Source organism: Palaemon carinicauda, chromosome 1, assembly GCF_036898095.1.
Source record: "Palaemon carinicauda isolate YSFRI2023 chromosome 1, ASM3689809v2, whole genome shotgun sequence".
Taxonomy (NCBI): Eukaryota; Metazoa; Arthropoda; class Malacostraca; order Decapoda; family Palaemonidae; genus Palaemon; species Palaemon carinicauda.
This window is the reverse complement of record NC_090725.1, coordinates 244567588-244577239: the sequence shown is the minus strand read 5'-3', so window position 1 is coordinate 244577239 and position 9652 is coordinate 244567588.

Here is a 9652-nt window from a genome sequence, read left to right as displayed (position 1 = left end):
CACTAGGGATATGGGGACACAACAAGTATTATTTAAATCCCAGGTTACACAAAGAAAATGGTTTAACTAGCAGATAGGTGAGGCCAGCTTTGCAGAGGACCCTGGCTGCTGATTCTCCATGAGAAGGGAAGATGAAAGAAAGAAAGAGCCACTCATTCTTACTCATTCATCCCAGACTAATCCCTGGTAACCTTTGCCCTCAACCATCTACTACTTGTTCATCAAGGAGCCTGAGGTGTTTAAACCACTTGTTGTGCACCCACCACAGGCCCAATGGAGAACGTCTCCATGTTCTTGTTGGTCACGGGTTCCAGGTAGTGGGCAATGAAGGTAATTTGACGTTTCCACACACCCGCTTGCAATACCTGCACCACAGAGTAATAAGAGTAATGACACTCAGGGACAAGCTACTAACGTTGTTTTGAGGTAACACCTCAAACTCCTTACTGGGCATGGTAACAGTTGATCTGGATTATCTGTTACAATACAGACCCCCAACCCAAAATGGCTCGAATCCAAGATCCGGTACTCCCGGGTTTTGAGTCTTAGCAATAAACTCAGGGACGAAGTTAAGAATTACCTCCCTCCATCCCCTTGAATGGGCGATGTCATAGGAATAACCATACAGTTCACGAAATCTTTTGGCCGAAGTCAAGGGGAGTAGGAACACCGTCTTCAGTGTGAGGCGGCGATCTGTTGCCTGGCATGATGGTTCATAATGAACACCCTTCAGAGACCGAAGGATGCGAACCCTGTTTCAAGGAGGAGGTTTAACTTTTGACTGGGGGTAGGTAAGCTAATAGAGAAAGTACCAAAGAGAAAAAATATTGTCTCCTTTCAGTTTAAAGGTAAGGCTCAAAGCCGAGTGGTAGCCTTTCACTGCCGAAACCGAGAGGAGCATTTCCTCCTGAACGTGCACATGGAACTCCACTATTGTTGGAATAGTGGCATCGAGGGGAGAGATACCCTTCCATGACATCAACTACAGAAGACAGTCCACTTAGCCTGGTAAACTGAAGCTGAAGATTGTCGAAGGAGTCCAGCCATCCCTCTCGCAATTTGTTGCGAAAATCCTCTCTGAGTGAGGAGGTGCTGGATAGTCTCAAGGCGTGAAGTCGTAGTACAGCTATGGCTGTTTGCATGTGGCTAAGTAGATTGTGTCGTGGAGGGAGTTCTTTTGGAAGCTCCGTCAGGAGTTGCAGAAGGTACTGGAACCATTCTGTGTGATGCTATGGGATCCATAGAGAGATTGTCGGATGCTCTGGTCTTGTTAAGAACTCTTCTCATCAGATAGAACGGAGGAAAGGCGTAGACATCGATGTTGTCCAAACGTTGCTGGAATGCATCTTACCAAAGAGCCTAGGGATGCCGGACTGAGGAGCAGTAAATCGGAAGCCTGAAATTCAGGGACATTGAGAACGAGTCCAAAGTCAGGACTTTGTTGGCTACTAGATGATTCAAAGACCACTCGGAGCCCACAATCTGAGTCGCTCTGACCAAATTGTCTGCGAGCACATTTCTCTTACCCAAAATGAAGCAGGCCAATAGGAACACCGTGTTGTCTTCTGCCTATCCCAGTAATTCTACTGCTAGATAGCATAGGGGCAGCTTATAGGTGCCGCCTTGTTTGTTGATGTAAGCCACTACTGTGCTGCCGTCACTCATCAACACCACGGAGTGAATTAGCCTCTGTACCATGGTTTTCCACAGTCTTGGATTAAAGTTCTCTTGCTTGAGGGTACACTCAGGCACACTATTCTATTTCATTTCTCTTTCTCTTGTTTTGTTGAATTTTTTATAGTTTATATTGACATATTTATTTAGATATCGTTGCTGTTCTTAAAATATTCAATTTGTCCTTGTTGCCTTTCCTAACTGAGCTATTTTCCCTGTTGGGCCACCTGGGCTTATAGCATCGTTTTTCCAACTAGGGTTGTAGCTTAGCAAGTAATAATAATAATAACTGCTGGAGAGATAGGAAGGCTGCCCTCATCTCCAAGAGATTTATGTGCTGGTACCCTTCGGATTCGGACTAAAAACTTGAGGCCGTGTGGTGCAGCATATGGGGCCCCCCACATCTTTGATGCATTTGAATAGGGCATCAATACCGTTGGGGAGAACGAGAAGGTCGATGACCCAGCGGAGGTTTTCGTCTGCCACCCACCGCCTGAAGTCCGTTCAGATATCTTAGGAGATGGATGCTGGCCCGGTGAGCCCAGGATGACACTAGGGCGAATACTCTCGTAAAGACCTGAGGTGCCGTGGAAATACTGAAGCACAGCACATTGTACTGGTATTTCTTGTTGTCGAGTATGATCCATACATACTGTACTTCCTTGAAGACGGATGAACTGGGATCTAGAAGTATGCGTCCATGAGATCCAGTATGCACATGAAGCCCTGTGGTCTTATCCCTTGTCTGACCGTGTCTGCCATCTCCATGCTGAACGGAGTTTGTCTGACAAACGTATTCAGTGCTAAGAGGTCGATAACTGGTCTCCTGCCTCCAGACACCTTTTCCACAAGAAAGAGTTGACTGAACAAGCCTGGAGACCCATAGAGGACCTCTTGGAGAGCTTCCTTCTCCAACATGGTCCGGAATTCAGCCCGAAGGGCCAGCTCCTTTGCAGATCCCTTAGCATATGAGCTCGATGGGGTGGGATCCAGAGACAGTGGAGGGAGAGATTGAATGAATGGGACACAATACCCTGAACAAATCACGAAAACTGTCCAGGGTTCAGCCCCGAGCTGCAGCCACCTCTGCCAGTTACGTTGCAGAATTGCCTGTCCTAGCGGGTGAGGCCTCAGCTGCTCCCTCTGCTACTCTTACCTCCACGAGAGGGCAGAGCCCTTCTGCTCTCTAGCTGGAAAGGGGTTCTTCGACACTCTTTGAGACACTGAAGTCATCGTTTTTAAAGTCCTGTTCGTTGGCGGTTTTGTTGGCTGCTTCCGTTTCTTCTGTGGTGGAGGAGGCCGATAGGGCCGAGATGTAAGGGCCTATATAAGAAGGGAGTCCTGAGTAGACTTCCTACATCTCTCCATCACCCGCTTGATGTCTTCCAGTCTAATCTGAGAGGAACTGTCGAGAGTTGAGTTCAGAAGTCTCGTTACCTCTGCTTGTGGGACCTGTCGGTGAAACCTTTCCATTACCAATTCCTTAGCAGAAGGATCGCGTTCGCTCACGGGTTCACTACCTGGTGGGAGAGGAACTCAATGGTTCTAGTTCCCGATAATAGAAAGGTCTCCATCGACCTCCTCGAGGTCTCCTTAGACCAGTCCTTGGTCCTGATGAGGTGTCCCACAGACCCTAACCAGGGATCTAGCCATGAACTAGCCTGCATGGAATACTTCGCGACCTTCTCCTGGTTTAGGATCTCCGAAGCAGAGAACGAGACAAAGAATCCAGAGAGTCTCTCGAAGGAGACTTACCTGGTAAGAGCCTCTAAAGAGTGGCCGAGAGGAAAAGATGGAAGAGGCTCGTTGGAGACCTCATAATACCTACTCTGCTGCACAAATGGCACAAAAGAAGCTTAGAGGATGAGCAAGCTTGGAGGGAGCTAGAAGAGCCAGTGATCTGGGAGAACACCTTCCATCAGGCATTCATCAACTCCTTAGACCATAGGAAAATTGTGCTGTCCTTGGGAGGTCTCTGAGTCCCATAGACATGGTACAGGACCGTGTCTTTGCCCTCTTGAGTGGTCATCACTGGATCAGACAACCCGTTGATGGCCCTCAAGCAGGCCAAGACCTGCCTGAAGGCGTGCTCCAACTCCTGCTCTGCCTCCGTTGGCTTAGGACTTACAGGCTTAGGGAGATACTCGTCCTAAACGTAATCGTCTTCCACCCATGAGCTCTCACCCATAGGAGTCCGGGGTGGGTCAATGTCATTTCTCATAGAAGACATGTCGCTTGCTGACGTCCTTGTTGGAACTGGGGGAGGAACGTTGAGGCTTCTCTTGCGGAGACCTTGATGCCTTGGTCGAAGTCTTAGGAACCGTTTTAGATTCTTTTGACTCCTTATGGGACGGAAAATACTCCTCCAGGAGTGAAGGTCTATGGTGTTCCTCCCTTTGTCCATCTCTTGATGAGGGAACTACATGCAGGTGAGATGGCTTCTTATACACAGGGCATTGTTCCAGGGGAACCACCTCGATGGGGGAGAGGTGGAACGATTTCTCTAAGTACAGTAACTAACAACCTCGGCTTAGGTGATGATGTAGTGTCCCCCCGAGGAGGAGTTGGATGGACCATCCTCCTCCTCTGCTTGGTCATTAATACCGGTGTCAGCTGTCCCTATGAAAGATCCTGTTGGCATTCCGCACCTGACTCAGCTGCTCCTCGATTCCTCTTGAGAGGAGAGATGGTCATCCTCAAGGAAGAGGGCCTATGATGGGTTGGCACCACAGACGTACTTCTGGGGTTAGACAGAGGGGAAGCTGTAGAAGGAGGAGTTGACCTATTCAGAGGAATCCTCAGCATACTGGTAATTGATTGCACTGGAGGAACAACCTCCGTAACGGCCTGACGCACTGCCTTGACCAGGGCTTCAAACCAAAAGGGTTCCTTACCGAATGCAGCACCAGCCGAAAGATCTCTCGGAAGGCTGGGTGCTAGAGGTCTCGGTTTGGGACCCTGATAAGGATGATGATTAGGACCCTCAACTGGTTAAATTGACAACGACAAACTTTAAATGGACTACTGTATAGTTCAGGATGCACATATCTCTTATTTGTACAATTCTAAATGTATCCATGACAGAATTTATTTAATCATTGACAGAATATCTTACTTAAATTTATTAATTTTCTTATTCATTTACAAATCTTTATCAGCAGAAGTTTTCTATACATAATTAGTTTTACATAACTTTCAACTTGATTTCCTAAGAAATTTTGTCTTGGCCCCCAGTGTATATGGACCCACTGTATACTGGTGCCAGGCTTCAAATTCTTATGAGCTATTCTACAGTATGTTCATGTTAACATAGCTTCATGAAAATTTTGCCGATTTAGATTTCTGTTTAAAAAAAAAAAACCTATATATAAAAATTCTAACAAATACATCAAAAGTCAATGCTTACATGAAGGTCTCTTAAAGCGTGACCGAAGGATGTAAGAGAAAAGGAAAGCCCAAGAATGAGCCATATTATGCAAAAGATGAAGAGCAGTTTGATTTGGGAAAATAGGGTTGATCTTCACTTGCTTAATAATTGGTAAGTGTGATACACTATCTTCAGGCAGGTACAAATCCATCTAGAAAACAGAAATAGATAACATTAAATCCCAAGCTTTATTACCTTACTACAGGTTTACACTATAATATATTAACACCTACGTAATTATCTATTGCTATGCTTTTAAAAATAAAAACATTCAGAATTACAGCATTATATAAAAAATCTTTAGGTATTGTAAAAACAAATACAACAGTAAAGTAACCAACTATTCTTTAAATTACAAAAACCCTGAACATAACAAATTCAGAGATAATTTGTATTTTTCCTAACGATACAAACCTTTAGCTATTACTTTCGGCAAAGCTGAAAGGACAAGCCATCAAAATTTAGCTAGAGTTAACTACCCATTCCGCTAATTAGCGGGGGTAGGGGAGGTTAGCTTGCTACAGCTCCGTCTCACACATCTGTGATTTAGCTCACTCTGCTTGGAGGTAGGACTTCAAGGGGGATACGGTTGGCGGGAAAGTTTGTATAAATAGCTAAAAGTTTGTATCGTTAGGAAAAATAACAAATTTGAAAATAATTTGTATTTTTCCTAACATACAAACCTGGAGCTATTTATAGGGTATTACTTTCGGCAACAATGAAAACCAGCCAAGACAATTTTAGTGAGGGATAATTACTCCATCCGCTAGTTAGCGGGAGGGGGTTGGGGTAGACTAGCTACCCCGCTCACTCACACCTGTCGGTTGAGTAACCACTTTTTTAGTAGGAACCCTACCCTCGCTAAAATCAAAGCAGTTACAAAGTAACTCAATGATAGCGGCCTCCAAAAGCTTGTGTGAGAGAGACTCGAGGCTTGTCTTTACGTAGGAACTCGAGGATAAGCATGAGTTCTAAGACATATCCAATACCCTCCCTCACGAGGTATTGGTGACGTAACAAAGTATTCATACTCAGGATGCACAAGGGAAATAAATCTTACCTGCAGAGGGGTGAGGTCAGCTATACTTCGGTCTTGCAGAGCTGTTTCCCCAGGAGGGGAGAAGGAGAAAGAAAGAAGGGAGCCAGACATTCTTTTCATTTACCCCAGACTAACCCGGGTAACCTCAGCCCTCAACCCTCTGCTACTTGTCCATCAAGGAGCTTGAGGCATTAGATCACTTGTTGTGCAGCCACCACAGGATCAATGGACAAGGTTTCCAAGCTCCTGTGGGTTACATCTTTCAGGTAGTGGGCTGTGAAGGTCGTCTAACGCTTGCACACGCCCGCTTGCAATACCTGTCCCACAGAAAAATTCTTTTCGAACGACAGAGACGTTGCAATGCCTCTGACGTCATGAGCTCTGGGTCGGTTAGACAGAGGAGGATCTGGATATAGAGCGTATTCGATTACTTTCCTTATCCAAGAGGAAATAGTATTCCTCGGGACCCTCCTCTTGACCTTCCCCGTGCTGACAAAAAGTGCTCGTACACGGGGGCGAGCTTTTGCTGTTCTTCTTAAGTAACACATCAGACTGCTTACTGGACATAGTAGCAGTGGTCTGGATCTTTAGTTACAGAACAAAGACTCTCTATCTGAAATGGGCCGAACCTGGAGTCCGGTACACCCGGATTTTGAGTCTTAGCTACAAACTCAGGGACGTAGTTGAGGATTACTTCTCCCCCATCTCCTAGAGTGGGAGACATCAGCAGATAGACCATGAAGTTCGCAGACTCTCTTGGCCGAAGCCAGAGTGAGCAGGAACAACATCTTCCACGTGAGGTGGCGATCGTAGGCCTGGCGTTGTGGTTCATAGGGGAAGCCCTTCAGAGACCTGAGGACCCGAACCACGTTCCAAGGGGGAGGAATTAGCTCTGCCCTGGGGACAAGTAAGCTCATAACTGCGTATGAGCAAAGAAAGTTCACACGAGGAGGAAATATCGACTCCTTTCAGTCTAAAGGTGAGACTCAAGGCTGAGCGGTAGCCTTTGACTGCCGAGACCGAGAGAAGCACTTCTTCCCGAAAGTATACAAGAAACTCCGCTATAGTTGGAACAGAGGCATCGAGGGGAGAGATACCCCTTCCATGACACCATCCACAGAAAACTGACCACTTTGCCTGGTAGACTGCCTCTGTGGATCTCCTGAGGTGTCCAGCCATTCTTTTCGCAACCGGTTGCGAAAAGCCTCTTTGTGTGAGGAGGTGCTGGATAGTCTCCAGGCGTGAAGTCGAAGCGAAGCTAAGCTACGACTTTGTGGAAAATGTTGGCATGTGGTTGTTTGATGAAGAGGTCGTGCTGTGGAGGGAGCTCACTCGGGATCTCCGTGAGGAGATGCAGAAGGTCCGGGAACCATTCTGCGTGATGCCATAGTGGAGCTACGAGGGTCATTTGCAAGTTGTTGCTTGCTCGTACATGGTTGAGGACTTTTCTCATCAGACATAACGGGGGGAAATGCGTCAGCATCCAGGTTTATCCACCATTGTTGGAAAACATCTTGCCAAAGAGCTTGGGGATCCGGGACTGGGGAGCAGTACAACGGGAGCCTGAAATTCAGGGCCGTTGCGAACAGATCCACAGTCGGGGAACCCCACAAAGTCAGGACTTTGTTGGCTATCAGAGGATTCAAAGACCACTCGGTGCCAACTATCTGAGTCGCTCTGCTCAGCTTGTCTGCTAGCACATTCCGCTTGCCCGGAATGAAACGAGCTGATAGAGTCACAGAGTTGTCCTCTGCCCATCTGAGTATCGTTACTGCAAGATGGCACAGCTGCTGCGAAAAGGTACTGCCCCGTTTGCTTAGATAAGCTACTACTGTGGTGTTGCCGCTCATTAACACCACGGAGTGCCCCACCAGGACCTGGTGGAACTTTTTGAGGGCCAGAAAGGCTGCCCTATCTCCAAGAGATTTATGTGCTGGTACCTTTCTGATTCGGACCATTGGCCGGAAATGTAATGGTGCCGCACGTGAGCTCCCCACCCTTCTTTTGATGCATCAGAAAAAAGCATCAATTTCGGGGGAGAGACGAGAAGATCGATCCCTTTGCAAAGGTTCGGCTCCGCCAGCCACCACCTGAGTTCAGACTGTTCCTCTAGCCCTATACGGACTAGGTGATCCCGGGAATCGGAGTGTTGGTTCCACTGGGATTTTAGCCGCCACTGGAGGGATCTCATCCTGAGGCGACTGTTGGAGACCAGTCGGGTCAGGGAAGAGAGGTGACCGAGAAGGCGAAGCCAATACTGCGCCGGGAGCTCTTCCCGACTGAGGAAGACCTGTGCTATCTCCCTCAGTCTCTGGATCTTTTCATCTGATGGAAACGCTTTGTGCCTTAGGGTGTCTAATCGCATGCCTAGGTATACTAGTTCTTGAGAGGGGAGCAGTTGAGACTTCTCGAGGTTTACCACAATCCCCAAATCCTGGCAAAACCTTAGAAGCTCGTCTCGGTGGCGGAGAAGAGCCGCCTCCGAGTCTGCAAGAATCAGCCAGTCGTCCAGGTATCTTAGGAGACGGATGCCGACTCTATGAGCCCAAGATGATACTAGGGCGAATACTCTCGTGAATACCTAGGGTGCTGTGGAAAGACCGAAACACAGTACCCTGGACTGGTAATGCTTCCGATTGAACAAGAATCTCAGATACTTCCTGGAAGACGGGTGAATTGGGATCTGGAAGTATGCGTCCTTTAGATCTAGAGTGCACATGAAGTCCTGGGGTCTTATTGCTTGTCTGACTGTGTCAGTCGTCTCCATCCTGAAAGGTGTCTGTTCAACAAACCAGTTCAGGGCCGAGAGGTCGATGACTGGTATCCAGTCTCCAGACGCCTTTTTCACAAGAAAGAGTCGACTGTAGAAGCCTGGGGACCCGTCGAGGACCTCCTGGAGAGCGTCGTTCTCCAACATGGACTGGACTTCTGCCCTGAGGGCAAACTCCTGAGCGGATCCCTTCGCACAGGAGTTCGATAGAATCGGCACTTGAGTCAGTGGAGGGAGAGAGAGCGTGAACGGGATACGATACCCTGAACAAATCACCTCGACCGTCCAGGGTTCAGCCCCGTGGTGAAGCCAACTCTGCCAGCAGCTTTGTAGGCATACCCCCCCAACAGGTGGGCAAATGGGAGGATTGCCAATCTTATTGGTACCGGCCTCGGCCGGATCCCTTCTTACCCTTTCCTCCACGAAAGGAGTTTTTGCTGTGAAAGGCCTGCTTCGCACCCTTTTTACCCTGCTGTTTTGGGTCTCTAGCCCTTTTCGGTTGCGGGTTTTGCTGTGCTTTCCGCTGTGGCTGAGAGGGGTAAGGTCTAGCTGTTAAGACCTTTTGTATGAGGGAGTCCTGACTGGACTTCCTCCACCTCTCTGCCACCCGCTCGACATCCTCGGGATGGAACAAAGAATTGCCCTCGAAAGGAGCATTTCTCAGTCTCGCTACTTCGGCCTGAGGGAGATGTCTATGGAACTTACCTATGACAGCATCTCTCCTCTTCAGGATATGTGTTGG